General features: G+C 30.8%; 1 protein-coding gene across 2 annotated transcripts in view; it reads left to right on the top strand.

The window, feature by feature from the left end:
* The window catches only part of LOC141266062 (uncharacterized), a 138,509-nt gene that overhangs the window by 98,402 nt on the left and 21,466 nt on the right, over window positions 1-18,641 (top strand). The window lies entirely within an intron of this gene.

Genomic DNA, 18,641 nt, shown 5'->3' with positions numbered 1-18,641 from the left:
AGTTATATTCTTGTACATAGGGAGCAGTATTATAGTAGTTATATTCTTGTACATAGGGGACAGTATTATAGTAGTTATATTCTTGTACATAGGGGGCAGTATTATAGTAGTTATATTCTTGTACATATGGGACAGTATTATAGTAGTTATATTCTTGTACATAGGAGCAGCACTATAGTAGTTATATTCTTGTGCATAGGAGCAGTATTATAGTAGTTATATTCTTGTACATAGAGGGCAGTATTATAGTAGTTATATTCTTGTACATAGGGGGCAGTATTATAGTAGTTATATTCTTGTACATAGGGGGCAGCACTATAGTAGTTATATACTTGTACATAGGAGCAGTATTATAGTAGTTATATTCTTGTACATAGGGGCAGTATTATAGTAGTTATATTCTTGGACATAGGGGGCAGTATTATAGTAGTTATATTCTTGTACATAGGGGCAGTATTATAGTAGTTATATTCTTGTACATAGGGGGCAGTATTATAGTAGTTATATTCTTGTACATAGGAGCAGTGTTATAGTAGTTATATTCTTGTACATAGGGACAGTATTATAGTAGTTATATTCTTCTACATAGGGGCAGCATTATAGTAGTTATATTCTTATACATAGGAGCAGTATTATAGTAGTTATATTCTTGTACATAGGGGCAGTATTATAGTAGTTATATTCTTGTACATAGGGGCAATATTATAGCACTTATATTCTTGTACATAGGGGGCAGTATTATACTAGTTATATTCTTGTACATAGGGGCAGTATTATAGTAGTGATATTCTTGTACATAGGGGCAGTATTATAATAGTTATATTCTTGTACATAGGGGCAGTATTATAGTAGTTATATTCTTGTACATAGGGGGCAGTATTATAGTAGTTATATTCTTGTACATAAGGGCAGTATTATAGTAGTTATATTCTTGTACATAGGAGCAGTATTATAGTAGTTATATTCTTGTACATAGGGGCAGTATTATAGTAGTTATATTATTGTACATAGGAGTATTATTATAGTAGTTATATTCTTGTATATAGGGGCAGTATTATAGTAGTTATATTCTTGCACATAGGACCAGTATTATAGTAGTTATATTCTTGTACATAGGGGGCAGTATTATAGTAGTTATATTCTTGTAGATAGGGAGCAGTATTATAGTAGTTATATTCTTGTACATAGGGGGCAGTATTATAGTAGTTATATTCTTGTACATAGGAGCAGTATTATAGTAGTTATATTCTTGTACATAGGGGACACTATTATAGTAGTTATATTCTTCTACATAGCGGCAGCATTATAGTAGTTATATTCTTATACATAGGAGCAGTATTATAGTAGTTATATTCTTGTACATAGGGGCAGTATTATAGTAGTTATATTCTTGTACATAGGGGCAATATTATAGCACTTATATTCTTGTACATAGGGGGCAATATTATAGCACTTATATTCTTGTACATAGGGGGCAGTATTATACTAGTTATATTCTTGTACATAGGGGCAGTATTATAATAGTTATATTCTTGTACATAGGGGCAGTATTATAGTAGTTATATTCTTGTACATAGGGGGCAGTATTATAGTAGTTATATTCTTGTACATAAGGGCAGTATTATAGTAGTTATATTCTTGTACATAGGTGCAGTATTATAGTAGTTATATTCTTGTACATAGGGGCAGTATTATAGTAGTTATATTCTTGTACATAGGAGCATTATTATAGTAGTTATATTCTTGTATATAGGGGCAGTATTATAGTAGTTATATTCTTGCACATAGGACCAGTATTATAGTAGTTATATTCTTGTACATAGGGGGCAGTATTATAGTAGTTATATTCTTGTAGATAGGGAGCAGTATTATAGTAGTTATATTCTTGTACATAGGGGGCAGTATTATAGTAGTTATATTCTTGTACATAGGAGCAGTATTATAGTAGTTATATTCTTGTACATAGGGGACAGTATTATAGTAGTTATATTCTTCTACATAGCGGCAGCATTATAGTAGTTATATTCTTATACATAGCAGCAGTATTATAGTAGTTATATTCTTGTACATAGGGGCAGTATTATAGTACTTATATTCTTGTACATAGGGGCAATATTATAGCACTTATATTCTTGTACATAGGGTGCAGTATTATACTAGTTAAATTCTTGTACATAGGGGCAGTATTATAGTAGTGATATTCTTGTACATAGGGGCAGTATTATAATAGTTATATTCTTGTACATAGGGGCAGTATTATAGTAGTTATATTCTTGTACATAGGGGGCAGTATTATAGTAGTTATATTCTTGTACATAACGGCAGTATTATAGTAGTTATATTCTTGTACATAGGAGCAGTATTATAGTAGTTATATTTTTGTACATAGGGGCAGTATTATAGTAGTTATATTATTGTACATAGGATCATTATTATAGTAGTTATATTCTTGTATATAGGGGCAGTATTATAGTAGTTATATTCTTGCACATAGGACCAGTATTATAGTAGTTATATTCTTGTACATAAGGGGCAGTATTATAGTAGTTATATTCTTGTAGATAGGGAGCAGTATTATAGTAGTTATATTCTTGTATATAGGAGGCAGTATTATAGTAGTTATATTCTTGTACATAGGGGGCATTATTATAGTCGTTATATTCTTGTACATAAGGGGCAGTATTATAGTAGTTATATTCTTGTACATAGGAGCAGTATTATAGTAGTTATATTCTTCTACATAGGAGCAGTATTATAGTAGTCATATTCATGGACATAGGGGGCAGTATTATAGTAGTTATATTCTTGTACATAGGGACAGTATTATAGTAGTTATATTCTTGTACATAGGGGCAGTATTATAGTAGTTATATTATTGTACATAGGAGCAGTATTATAGTAGTTATATTCTTGGACATAGGACCAGTATTATAGTAGTTATATTCTTGGACATAGGGGTCAGTATTAAAGTAGTTATATTCTTGTACATAGGGGCAGTATTATAGTAGTTATATTTTTGTACATAGGGGGCAGTATTATAGTAGTTATATTCCTGTACATAGGGGCAGTATTATAGTAGTTATATTCTTGTACATAGGGGCAGTATTGTGGTAGTTATATTCTTGTACATAGGGGTAGCACTATAGTAGTTATATTCTTGTACATAGGAGCTGTATTATAGTAGTTATATTCTTGTACATAGGGGCAGTATTATAGTAGTTATATTCTTGTACATAGGAGCAGTATTATAGTAGTTATATTCTTCTACATAGGGGGCAGTATTATAGTAGTTATATTCTTGTACATAGGAGCAGTATTATAGTAGTTATATTCTTGTATATAGGAGCAGTATTATAGTAGTTATATTCTTGTACATAGGGGGCAGTATTATAGTAGTTATATTCTTGTACATAGGGGCAGTATTGTGGTAGTTATATTCTTGTACATAGGGGTAGCACTATAGTAGTTATATTCTTGTACATAGGAGCTGTATTATAGTAGTTATATTCTTGTACATAGGGGCAGTATTATAGTAGTTATATTCTTGTACATAGGAGCAGTATTATAGTAGTTATATTCTTCTACATAGGGGGCAGTATTATAGTAGTTATATTCTTGTACATAGGAGCAGTATTATAGTAGTTATATTCTTCTACATAGGGGCAGCATTATAGTAGTTATATTCTTGTACATAGGAGCAGTATTATAGTAGTTATATTCTTGTACATAGGGGCAGTATTATAGTAGTTATATTTTTGTACATAGGAGCAGTATTATAGTAGTTATATTCTTGTACATAGGAGCATTATTATAGTAGTTATATTCTTGTATATAGGGGCAGTATTATAGTAGTTATATTCTTGCACATAGGACCAGTATTATAGTAGTTATATTCTTGTACATAGGGGGCAGTATTATAGTAGTTATATTCTTGTAGATAGGGAGCAGTATTATAGTAGTTATATTCTTGTATATAGGAGGCAGTATTATAGTCGTTATATTCTTGTACATAGGGGGCATTATTATAGTAGTTATATTCTTGTACATAAGGGGCAGTATTATAGTAGTTATATTCTTGTACATAGGAGCAGTATTATAGTAGTTATATTCTTATACATAGGAGCAGTATTATAGTAGTCATATTCTTGGACATAGGGGGCAGTATTATAGTAGTTATATTCTTGTACATAGGGGCAGTATTATAGTAGTTATATTCTTGTACATAGGGGCAGTATAATAGTAGTTATATTATTGTACATAGGAGCAGTATTATAGTAGTTATATTCTTGGACATAGGACCAGTATTATAGTAGTTATATTCTTGGACATAGGGGGCAGTATTAAAGTAGTTATATTCTTGTACATAGGGGCAGTATTATAGTAGTTATATTTTTGTACATAGGGGGCAGTATTATAGTAGTTATATTCCTGTACATAGGGGCAGTATTATAGTAGTTATATTCTTGTACATAGGGGCAGTATTATAGCAGTTATATTCTTGTATATAGGAGCAGTATTATAGTAGTTATATTCTTGTACATAGGGGGCAGTATTATAGTAGTTATATTCTTGTACATAGGGGCAGTATTGTGGTAGTTATATTCTTGTACATAGGGGTAGCACTATAGTAGTTATATTCTTGTACATAGGAGCTGTATTATAGTAGTTATATTCTTGTACATAGGGGCAGTATTATAGTAGTTATATTCTTGTACATAGGAGCAGTATTATAGTAGTTATATTCTTGTACATAGGGGGCAGTATTATAGTAGTTATATTCTTGTACATAGGAGCAGTATTATAGTAGTTATATTCTTCTACATAGGGGCAGCATTATATTAGTTATATTCTTGTACATAGGAGCAGTATTATAGTAGTTATATTCTTGTACATAGGGGCAGTATTATAGTAGTTATATTCTTATACATAGGAGCAGTATTATAGTAGTTATATTCTTGTACATAGGAGCAGTATTATAGTAGTTATATTCTTGTACATAGGAGCAGTATTATAGTAGTTATATTCTTGTATATAGGAGCAGTATTATAGTAGTTATATTCTTGTACATAGGGGCAGTATTATAGTAGTTATATTCTTGTACATAGGGGACAGTATTATAGTAGTTATATTCTTGTACATAGGGGGCAGTATTATAGTAGTTATATTCTTGTACATATGGGACAGTATTATAGTAGTTATATTCTTGTACATAGGAGCAGCACTATAGTAGTTATATTCTTGTACATAGGAGCAGTATTATAGTAGTTATATTCTTGTACATAGAGGGCAGTATTATAGTAGTTATATTCTTGTACATAGGGGGCAGTATTATAGTAGTTATATTCTTGTACATAAGGGCAGTATTATAGTAGTTATATTCTTGTACATAGGAGCAGTATTATAGTAGTTATATTCTTGTACATAGGGGCAGTATTATAGTAGTTATATTATTGTACATAGGAGCATTATTATAGTAGTTATATTCTTGTATATAGGGGCAGTATTATAGTAGTTATATTCTTGCACATAGGACCAGTATTATAGTAGTTATATTCTTGTACATAGGTGACAGTATTATAGTAGTTATATTCTTCTACATAGGGGCAGCATTATAGTAGTTATATTCTTGTACATAGGAGCAGTATTATAGTAGTTATATTCTTGTCCATAGGGGCAGTATTATAGTAGTTATATTTTTGTACATAGGAGCAGTATTATAGTAGTTATATTCTTGTACATAGGGGACAGTATTATAGTAGTTATATTCTTCTACATAGGGGCAGCATTATAGTAGTTATATTCTTGTACATAGGAGCAGTATTATAGTAGTTATATTCTTGTACATAGGGGACAGTATTATAGTAGTTATATTCTTCTACATAGGGGCAGCATTATAGTAGTTATATTCTTGTACATAGGGGGCAGTATTATAGTAGTTATATTCTTGTACATAGAGGGCAGTATTATAGTAGTTATATTCTTGTACATAGGAGCAGCACTATAGTAGCTATATTCTTGTACATAGGAGCAGTATTATAGTAGTTATGTTCTTGTACATAGAGGGCAGTATTAAAGTAGTTATATTTTTGTACATAGGGGGCAGTATTATAGTAATTATATTCTTGTACATAGGTGCAGTATTATAGTAGTTATATTCTTGTACATAGGAGCAGTATTATAGTAGTTATATTCTTGTACATAGGGGACAGTATTATAGTAGTTATATTCTTCTACATAGGGGCAGCATTATAGTAGTTATATTCTTGTACATAGGAGCAGTATTATAGTAGTTATATTCTTGTCCATAGGGGCAGTATTATAGTAGTTATAGTTTTGTACATAGGAGCAGTATTATAGTAGTTATATTCTTGTACATATGGGACAGTATTATAGTAGTTATATTCTTCTACATAGGGGCAGCATTATAGTAGTTATATTCTTGTACATAGGAGCAGTATTATAGTAGTTATATTCTTGTACATAGGGAGCAGTATTATAGTAGTTATATTCTTGTACATAGGGGACAGTATTATAGTAGTTATATTCTTGTACATAGGGGGCAGTATTATAGTAGTTATATTCTTGTACATATGGGACAGTATTATAGTAGTTATATTCTTGTACATAGGAGCAGCACTATAGTAGTTATATTCTTGTGCATAGGAGCAGTATTATAGTAGTTATATTCTTGTACATAGAGGGCAGTATTATAGTAGTTATATTCTTGTACATAGGGGGCAGTATTATAGTAGTTATATTCTTGTACATAGGGGGCAGCACTATAGTAGTTATATACTTGTACATAGGAGCAGTATTATAGTAGTTATATTCTTGTACATAGGGGCAGTATTATAGTAGTTATATTCTTGGACATAGGGGGCAGTATTATAGTAGTTATATTCTTGTACATAGGGGCAGTATTATAGTAGTTATATTCTTGTACATAGGGGGCAGTATTATAGTAGTTATATTCTTGTACATAGGAGCAGTGTTATAGTAGTTATATTCTTGTACATAGGGACAGTATTATAGTAGTTATATTCTTCTACATAGGGGCAGCATTATAGTAGTTATATTCTTATACATAGGAGCAGTATTATAGTAGTTATATTCTTGTACATAGGGGCAGTATTATAGTAGTTATATTCTTGTACATAGGGGCAATATTATAGCACTTATATTCTTGTACATAGGGGGCAGTATTATACTAGTTATATTCTTGTACATAGGGGCAGTATTATAGTAGTGATATTCTTGTACATAGGGGCAGTATTATAATAGTTATATTCTTGTACATAGGGGCAGTATTATAGTAGTTATATTCTTGTACATAGGGGGCAGTATTATAGTAGTTATATTCTTGTACATAAGGGCAGTATTATAGTAGTTATATTCTTGTACATAGGAGCAGTATTATAGTAGTTATATTCTTGTACATAGGGGCAGTATTATAGTAGTTATATTATTGTACATAGGAGTATTATTATAGTAGTTATATTCTTGTATATAGGAGCAGTATTATAGTAGTTATATTCTTGCACATAGGACCAGTATTATAGTAGTTATATTCTTGTACATAGGGGGCAGTATTATAGTAGTTATATTCTTGTAGATAGGGAGCAGTATTATAGTAGTTATATTCTTGTACATAGGGGGCAGTATTATAGTAGTTATATTCTTGTACATAGGAGCAGTATTATAGTAGTTATATTATTGTACATAGGGGACACTATTATAGTAGTTATATTCTTCTACATAGCGGCAGCATTATAGTAGTTATATTCTTATACATAGGAGCAGTATTATAGTAGTTATATTCTTGTACATAGGGGCAGTATTATAGTAGTTATATTCTTGTACATAGGGGCAATATTATAGCACTTATATTCTTGTACATAGGGGGCAGTATTATACTAGTTATATTCCTGTACATAGGGGCAGTATTATAGTAGTGATATTCTTGTACATAGGGGCGGTATTATAATAGTTATATTCTTGTACATAGGGGCAGTATTATAGTAGTTATATTCTTGTACATAGGGGGCAGTATTATAGTAGTTATATTCTTGTACATAAGGGCAGTATTATAGTAGTTATATTCTTGTACATAGGTGCAGTATTATAGTAGTTATATTCTTGTACATAGGGGCAGTATTATAGTAGTTATATTATTGTACATAGGAGCATTATTATAGTAGTTATATTCTTGTATATAGGGGCAGTATTATAGTAGTTATATTCTTGCACATAGGACCAGTATTATAGTAGTTATATTCTTGTACATAGGGGGCAGTATTATAGTAGTTATATTCTTGTAGATAGGGAGCAGTATTATAGTAGTTATATTCTTGTACATAGGGGGCAGTATTATAGTAGTTATATTCTTGTACATAGGAGCAGTATTATAGTAGTTATATTCTTGTACATAGGGGACAGTATTATAGTAGTTATATTCTTCTACATAGCGGCAGCATTATAGTAGTTATATTCTTATACATAGCAGCAGTATTATAGTAGTTATATTCTTGTACATAGGGGCAGTATTATAGTAGTTATATTCTTGTACATAGGGGCAATATTATAGCACTTATATTCTTGTACATAGGGTGCAGTATTATACTAGTTAAATTCTTGTACATAGGGGCAGTATTATAGTAGTGATATTCTTGTACATAGGGGCAGTATTATAATAGTTATATTCTTGTACATAGGGGCAGTATTATAGTAGTTATATTCTTGTACATAGGGGGCAGTATTATAGTAGTTATATTCTTGTACATAACGGCAGTATTATAGTAGTTATATTCTTGTACATAGGAGCAGTATTATAGTAGTTATATTCTTGTACATAGGGGCAGTATTATAGTAGTTATATTATTGTACATAGGATCATTATTATAGTAGTTATATTCTTGTATATAGGGGCAGTATTATAGTAGTTATATTCTTGCACATAGGACCAGTATTATAGTAGTTATATTCTTGTACATAAGGGGCAGTATTATAGTAGTTATATTCTTGTAGATAGGGAGCAGTATTATAGTAGTTATATTCTTGTATATAGGAGGCAGTATTATAGTAGTTATATTCTTGTACATAGGGGGCATTATTATAGTCGTTATATTCTTGTACATAAGGGGCAGTATTATAGTAGTTATATTCTTGTACATAGGAGCAGTATTATAGTAGTTATATTCTTCTACATAGGAGCAGTATTATAGTAGTCATATTCATGGACATAGGGGGCAGTATTATAGTAGTTATATTCTTGTACATAGGGACAGTATTATAGTAGTTATATTCTTGTACATAGGGGCAGTATTATAGTAGTTATATTATTGTACATAGGAGCAGTATTATAGTAGTTATATTCTTGGACATAGGACCAGTATTATAGTAGTTATATTCTTGGACATAGGGGTCAGTATTAAAGTAGTTATATTCTTGTACATAGGGGCAGTATTATAGTAGTTATATTTTTGTACATAGGGGGCAGTATTATAGTAGTTATATTCCTGTACATAGGGGCAGTATTATAGTAGTTATATTCTTGTACATAGGGGCAGTATTGTGGTAGTTATATTCTTGTACATAGGGGTAGCACTATAGTAGTTATATTCTTGTACATAGGAGCTGTATTATAGTAGTTATATTCTTGTACATAGGGGCAGTATTATAGTAGTTATATTCTTGTACATAGGAGCAGTATTATAGTAGTTATATTCTTCTACATAGGGGGCAGTATTATAGTAGTTATATTCTTGTACATAGGAGCAGTATTATAGTAGTTATATTCTTGTATATAGGAGCAGTATTATAGTAGTTATATTCTTGTACATAGGGGGCAGTATTATAGTAGTTATATTCTTGTACATAGGGGCAGTATTGTGGTAGTTATATTCTTGTACATAGGGGTAGCACTATAGTAGTTATATTCTTGTACATAGGAGCTGTATTATAGTAGTTATATTCTTGTACATAGGGGCAGTATTATAGTAGTTATATTCTTGTACATAGGAGCAGTATTATAGTAGTTATATTCTTCTACATAGGGGGCAGTATTATAGTAGTTATATTCTTGTACATAGGAGCAGTATTATAGTAGTTATATTCTTCTACATAGGGGCAGCATTATAGTAGTTATATTCTTGTACATAGGAGCAGTATTATAGTAGTTATATTCTTGTACATAGGGGCAGTATTATAGTAGTTATATTTTTGTACATAGGAGCAGTATTATAGTAGTTATATTCTTGTACATAGGAGCATTATTATAGTAGTTATATTCTTGTATATAGGGGCAGTATTATAGTAGTTATATTCTTGCACATAGGACCAGTATTATAGTAGTTATATTCTTGTACATAGGGGGCAGTATTATAGTAGTTATATTCTTGTAGATAGGGAGCAGTATTATAGTAGTTATATTCTTGTATATAGGAGGCAGTATTATAGTCGTTATATTCTTGTACATAGGGGGCATTATTATAGTAGTTATATTCTTGTACATAAGGGGCAGTATTATAGTAGTTATATTCTTGTACATAGGAGCAGTATTATAGTAGTTATATTCTTCTACATAGGGGGCAGTATTATAGTAGTTATATTCTTGTACATAGGAGCAGTATTATAGTAGTTATATTCTTCTACATAGGGGCAGCATTATAGTAGTTATATTCTTGTACATAGGAGCAGTATTATAGTAGTTATATTCTTGTACATAGGGGCAGTATTATAGTAGTTATATTTTTGTACATAGGAGCAGTATTATAGTAGTTATATTCTTGTACATAGGAGCATTATTATAGTAGTTATATTCTTGTATATAGGGGCAGTATTATAGTAGTTATATTCTTGCACATAGGACCAGTATTATAGTAGTTATATTCTTGTACATAGGGGGCAGTATTATAGTAGTTATATTCTTGTAGATAGGGAGCAGTATTATAGTAGTTATATTCTTGTATATAGGAGGCAGTATTATAGTCGTTATATTCTTGTACATAGGGGGCATTATTATAGTAGTTATATTCTTGTACATAAGGGGCAGTATTATAGTAGTTATATTCTTGTACATAGGAGCAGTATTATAGTAGTTATATTCTTATACATAGGAGCAGTATTATAGTAGTCATATTCTTGGACATAGGGGGCAGTATTATAGTAGTTATATTCTTGTACATAGGGGCAGTATTATAGTAGTTATATTCTTGTACATAGGGGCAGTATAATAGTAGTTATATTATTGTACATAGGAGCAGTATTATAGTAGTTATATTCTTGGACATAGGACCAGTATTATAGTAGTTATATTCTTGGATATAGGGGGCAGTATTAAAGTAGTTATATTCTTGTACATAGGGGCAGTATTATAGTAGTTATATTTTTGTACATAGGGGGCAGTATTATAGTAGTTATATTCCTGTACATAGGGGCAGTATTATAGTAGTTATATTCTTGTACATAGGGGCAGTATTATAGCAGTTATATTCTTGTATATAGGAGCAGTATTATAGTAGTTATATTCTTGTACATAGGGGGCAGTATTATAGTAGTTATATTCTTGTACATAGGGGCAGTATTGTGGTAGTTATATTCTTGTACATAGGGGTAGCACTATAGTAGTTATATTCTTGTACATAGGAGCTGTATTATAGTAGTTATATTCTTGTACATAGGGGCAGTATTATAGTAGTTATATTCTTGTACATAGGAGCAGTATTATAGTAGTTATATTCTTGTACATAGGGGGCAGTATTATAGTAGTTATATTCTTGTACATAGGAGCAGTATTATAGTAGTTATATTCTTCTACATAGGGGCAGCATTATATTAGTTATATTCTTGTACATAGGAGCAGTATTATAGTAGTTATATTCTTGTACATAGGGGCAGTATTATAGTAGTTATATTCTTATACATAGGAGCAGTATTATAGTAGTTATATTCTTGTACATAGGAGCAGTATTATAGTAGTTATATTCTTGTACATAGGAGCAGTATTATAGTAGTTATATTCTTGTATATAGGAGCAGTATTATAGTAGTTATATTCTTGTACATAGGGGCAGTATTATAGTAGTTATATTCTTGTACATAGGGGACAGTATTATAGTAGTTATATTCTTGTACATAGGGGGCAGTATTATAGTAGTTATATTCTTGTACATATGGGACAGTATTATAGTAGTTATATTCTTGTACATAGGAGCAGCACTATAGTAGTTATATTCTTGTACATAGGAGCAGTATTATAGTAGTTATATTCTTGTACATAGAGGGCAGTATTATAGTAGTTATATTCTTGTACATAGGGGGCAGTATTATAGTAGTTATATTCTTGTACATAAGGGCAGTATTATAGTAGTTATATTCTTGTACATAGGAGCAGTATTATAGTAGTTATATTCTTGTACATAGGGGCAGTATTATAGTAGTTATATTATTGTACATAGGAGCATTATTATAGTAGTTATATTCTTGTATATAGGGGCAGTATTATAGTAGTTATATTCTTGCACATAGGACCAGTATTATAGTAGTTATATTCTTGTACATAGGGGGCAGTATTATAGTAGTTATATTCTTGTAGATAGGGAGCAGTATTATAGTAGTTATATTCTTGTACATAGGGGGCAGTATTATAGTAGTTATATTCTTGTACATAGGAGCAGTATTATAGTAGTTATATTCTTGTACATAGGGGACAGTATTATAGTAGTTATATTCTTCTACATAGCGGCAGCATTATAGTAGTTATATTCTTATACATAGCAGCAGTATTATAGTAGTTATATTCTTGTACATAGGGGCAGTATTATAGTAGTTATATTCTTGTACATAGGGGCAATATTATAGCACTTATATTCTTGTACATAGGGTGCAGTATTATACTAGTTAAATTCTTGTACATAGGGGCAGTATTATAGTAGTGATATTCTTGTACATAGGGGCAGTATTATAATAGTTATATTCTTGTACATAGGGGCAGTATTATAGTAGTTATATTCTTGTACATAGGGGGCAGTATTATAGTAGTTATATTCTTGTACATAAGGGCAGTATTATAGTAGTTATATTCTTGTACATAGGAGCAGTATTATAGTAGTTATATTCTTGTACATAGGGGCAGTATTATAGTAGTTATATTATTGTACATAGGATCATTATTATAGTAGTTATATTCTTGTATATAGGGGCAGTATTATAGTAGTTATATTCTTGCACATAGGACCAGTATTATAGTAGTTATATTCTTGTACATAAGGGGCAGTATTATAGTAGTTATATTCTTGTAGATAGGGAGCAGTATTATAGTAGTTATATTCTTGTATATAGGAGGCAGTATTATAGTAGTTATATTCTTGTACATAGGGGGCATTATTATAGTCGTTATATTCTTGTACATAAGGGGCAGTATTATAGTAGTTATATTCTTGTACATAGGAGCAGTATTATAGTAGTTATATTCTTCTACATAGGAGCAGTATTATAGTAGTCATATTCATGGACATAGGGGGCAGTATTATAGTAGTTATATTCTTGTACATAGGGACAGTATTATAGTAGTTATATTCTTGTACATAGGGGCAGTATTATAGTAGTTATATTATTGTACATAGGAGCAGTATTATAGTAGTTATATTCTTGGACATAGGACCAGTATTATAGTAGTTATATTCTTGGACATAGGGGTCAGTATTAAAGTAGTTATATTCTTGTACATAGGGGCAGTATTATAGTAGTTATATTTTTGTACATAGGGGGCAGTATTATAGTAGTTATATTCCTGTACATAGGGGCAGTATTATAGTAGTTATATTCTTGTACATAGGGGCAGTATTATAGTAGTTATATTCTTGTATATAGGAGCAGTATTATAGTAGTTATATTTTTGTACATAGGGGGCAGTATTATAGTAGTTATATTCTTGTACATAGGGGCAGTATTGTGGTAGTTATATTCTTGTACATAGGGGTAGCACTATAGTAGTTATATTCTTGTACATAGGAGCTGTATTATAGTAGTTATATTCTTGTACATAGGGGCAGTATTATAGTAGTTATATTCTTGTACATAGGAGCAGTATTATAGTAGTTATATTCTTCTACATAGGGGGCAGTATTATAGTAGTTATATTCTTGTACATAGGAGCAGTATTATAGTAGTTATATTCTTCTACATAGGGGCAGCATTATAGTAGTTATATTCTTGTACATAGGAGCAGTATTATAGTAGTTATATTCTTGTACATAGGGGCAGTATTATAGTAGTTATATTTTTGTACATAGGAGCAGTATTATAGTAGTTATATTCTTGTACATAGGAGCATTATTATAGTAGTTATATTCTTGTATATAGGGGCAGTATTATAGTAGTTATATTCTTGCACATAGGACCAGTATTATAGTAGTTATATTCTTGTACATAGGGGGCAGTATTATAGTAGTTATATTCTTGTAGATAGGGAGCAGTATTATAGTAGTTATATTCTTGTATATAGGAGGCAGTATTATAGTAGTTATATTCTTGTACATAGGGGGCATTATTATAGTAGTTATATTCTTGTACATAAGGGGCAGTATTATAGTAGTTATATTCTTGTACATAGGAGCAGTATTATAGTAGTTATATTCTTATACATAGGAGCAGTATTATAGTAGTCATATTCTTGGACATAGGGGGCAGTATTATAGTAGTTATATTCTTGTACATAGGGGCAGTATTATAGTAGTTATATTCTTGTACATAGGGGCAGTATAATAGTAGTTATATTATTGTACATAGGAGCAGTATTATAGTAGTTATATTCTTGGACATAGGACCAGTATTATAGTAGTTATATTCTTGGACATAGGGGGCAGTATTAAAGTAGTTATATTCTTGTACATAGGGGCAGTATTATAGTAGTTATATTTTTGTACATAGGGGGCAGTATTATAGTAGTTATATACCTGTACATAGGGGCAGTATTATAGTAGTTATATTCTTGTACATAGGGGCAGTATTATAGCAGTTATATTCTTGTATATAGGAGCAGTATTATAGTAGTTATATTCTTGTACATAGGGGGCAGTATTATAGTAGTTATATTCTTGTACATAGGGGCAGTATTGTGGTAGTTATATTCTTGTACATAGGGGTAGCACTATAGTAGTTATATTCTTGTACATCGGAGCTGTATTATAGTAGTTATATTCTTGTACATAGGGGCAGTATTATAGTAGTTATATTCTTGTACATAGGAGCAGTATTATAGTAGTTATATTCTTGTACATAGGGGGCAGTATTATAGTAGTTATATTCTTGTACATAGGAGCAGTATTATAGTAGTTATATTCTTCTACATAGGGGCAGCATTATATTAGTTATATTCTTGTACATAGGAGCAGTATTATAGTAGTTATATTCTTGTACATAGGGGCAGTATTATAGTAGTTATATTCTTATACATAGGAGCAGTATTATAGTAGTTATATTCTTGTACATAGGAGCAGTATTATAGTAGTTATATTCTTGTACATAGGAGCAGTATTATAGTAGTTATATTCTTGTATATAGGAGCAGTATTATAGTAGTTATATTCTTGTACATAGGGGCAGTATTATAGTAGTTATATTCTTGTACATAGGGGACAGTATTATAGTAGTTATATTCTTGTACATAGGGGGCAGTATTATAGTAGTTATATTCTTGTACATATGGGACAGTATTATAGTAGTTATATTCTTGTACATAGGAGCAGCACTATAGTAGTTATATTCTTGTACATAGGAGCAGTATTATAGTAGTTATATTCTTGTACATAGAGGGCAGTATTATAGTAGTTATATTCTTGTACATAGGGGGCAGTATTATAGTAGTTATATTCTTGTACACAGGGGCAGCACTATAGTAGTTATATTCTTGTACATAGGAGCAGTATTATAGTAGTTATATTCTTGTACATAGGGGCAGTATTATAGTAGTTACATTCTTGGACATAGGGGGCAGTATTATAGTAGTTATATTCTTGTACATAGGGGCAGTATTATAGTAGTTATATTCTTGTACATAGGGGGCAGTATTATAGTAGTTATATTCTTGTATATAGGAGCAGTATTATAGTAGTTATATTCTTGTACATAGGGGACAGTATTATAGTAGTTATATTCTTCTACATAGGGGCAGCATTATAGTAGTTATATTCTTATACATAGGAGCAGTATTATAGTAGTTATATTCTTGTACATAGGGGCAGTATTATAGTAGTTATATTCTTGTACATAGGGGCAATATTATAGCACTTATATTCTTGTACATAGGAGCAGCACTATAGTAGCTATATTCTTGTACATAGGAACAGTATTATAGTAGTTATGTTCTTGTACATAGAGGGCAGTATTAAAGTAGTTATATTCTTGTACATAGGGGGCAGTATTATAGTAGTTATATTCTTGTACATAGGGGCAGTATTATAGTAATTATATTCTTGTACATAGGAGCAGTATTATAGTAGTTATATTCTTGTACATAGGGGACAGTCTTATAGTAGTTATATTCTTCTACATAGGGGCAGCATTATAGAAGTTATATACTTGTACATAGGGGGCAGTATTATAGTAGTTATATTCTTGTACATAGAGGGCAGTATTATAGTAGTTATATTCTTGTACATAGGAGCAGCACTATAGTAGCTATATTCTTGTACATTGGAGCAGTATTATAGTAGTTATGTTCTTGTACATAGAGGGCAGTATTATAGTAGTTATATTTTTGTACATAGGGGCAGTATTATAGTAGTTATATTCTTGTACATAGGGGCAGTATTATAGTAGTTATATTCTTGTACATAGGAGCAGTATTATAGTAGTTATATTCTTGTACATAGGTGACAGTATTATAGTAGTTATATTCTTCTACATAGGGGCAGCATTATAGTAGTTATATTCTTGTACATAGGAGCAGTATTATAGTAGTTATATTCTTGTCCATAGGGGCAGTATTATAGTAGTTATATTTTTGTACATAGGAGCAGTATTATAGTAGTTATATTCTTGTACATAGGGGACAGTATTATAGTAGTTATATTCTTCTAAATAGGGGCAGCATTATAGTAGTTATATTCTTGTACATAGGAGCAGTATTATAGTAGTTATATTCTTGTACATAGGGGACAGTATTATAGTAGTTATATTCTTCTACATAGGGGCAGCATTATAGTAGTTATATTCTTGTACATAGGGGGCAGTATTATAGTAGTTATATTCTTGTACATAGAGGGCAGTATTATAGTAGTTATATTCTTGTACATAGGAGCAGCACTATAGTAGCTATATTCTTGTACATAGGAGCAGTATTATAGTAGTTATGTTCTTGTACATAGAGGGCAGTATTAAAGTAGTTATATTTTTGTACATAGGGGGCAGTATTATAGTAATTATATTCTTGTACATAGGTGCAGTATTATAGTAGTTATATTCTTGTACATAGGAGCAGTATTATAGTAGTTATATTCTTGTACATAGGGGACAGTATTATAGTAGTTATATTCTTCTACATAGGGGCAGCATTATAGTAGTTATATTCTTGTACATAGGAGCAGTATTATAGTAGTTATATTCTTGTCCATAGGGGCAGTATTATAGTAGTTATAGTTTTGTACATAGGAGCAGTATTATAGTAGTTATATTCTTGTACATAGGGGACAGTATTATAGTAGTTATATTCTTCTACATAGGGGCAGCATTATAGTAGTTATATTCTTGTACATAGGAGCAGTATTATAGTAGTTATATTCTTGTACATAGGGGCAGTATTATAGTAGTTATATTCTTGTACATAGGGGACAGTATTATAGTAGTTATATTCTTGTACATAGGGGGCAGTATTATAGTAGTTATATTCTTGTACATATGGGACAGTATTATAGTAGTTATATTCTTGTACATAGGAGCAGCACTATAGTAGTTATATTCTTGTACATAGGAGCAGTATTATAGTAGTTATATTCTTGTACATAGAGGGCAGTATTATAGTAGTTATATTCTTGTACATAGGGGGCAGTATTATAGTAGTTATATTCTTGTACATAGGGGGCAGCACTATAGTAGTTATATACTTGTACATAGGAGCAGTATTATAGTAGTTATATTCTTGTACATAGGGGCAGTATTATAGTAGTTATATTCTTGGACATAGGGGGCAGTATTATAGTAGTTATATTCTTGTACATAGGGGCAGTATTATAGTAGTTATATTCTTGTACATAGGGGGCAGTATTATAGTAGTTATATTCTTGTACATAGGAGCAGTATTATAGTAGTTATATTCTTGTACATAGGGGACAGTATTATAGTAGTTATATTCTTCTACATAGGGGCAGCATTATAGTAGTTATATTCTTATACATAGGAGCAGTATTATAGTAGTTATATTCTGGTACATAGGGGCAGTATTATAGTAGTTATATTCTTGTACATAGGGGCAATATTATAGCACTTATATTCTTGTACATAGGGGGCAGTATTATACTAGTTATATTCTTGTACATAGGGGCAGTATTATAGTAGTGATATTCTTGTACATAGGGGCAGTATTATAATAGTTATATTCTTGTACATAGGGGCAGTATTATAGTAGTTATATTCTTGTACATAGGGG

Source organism: Phyllobates terribilis, unplaced genomic scaffold (genome assembly GCF_046119375.1).
Source record: "Phyllobates terribilis strain yellow unplaced genomic scaffold, ASM4611937v1 Scaffold_4__5_contigs__length_816908805, whole genome shotgun sequence".
Taxonomy (NCBI): Eukaryota; Metazoa; Chordata; class Amphibia; order Anura; family Dendrobatidae; genus Phyllobates; species Phyllobates terribilis.
This window is presented reverse-complemented; position numbering and strand designations above follow the sequence as displayed.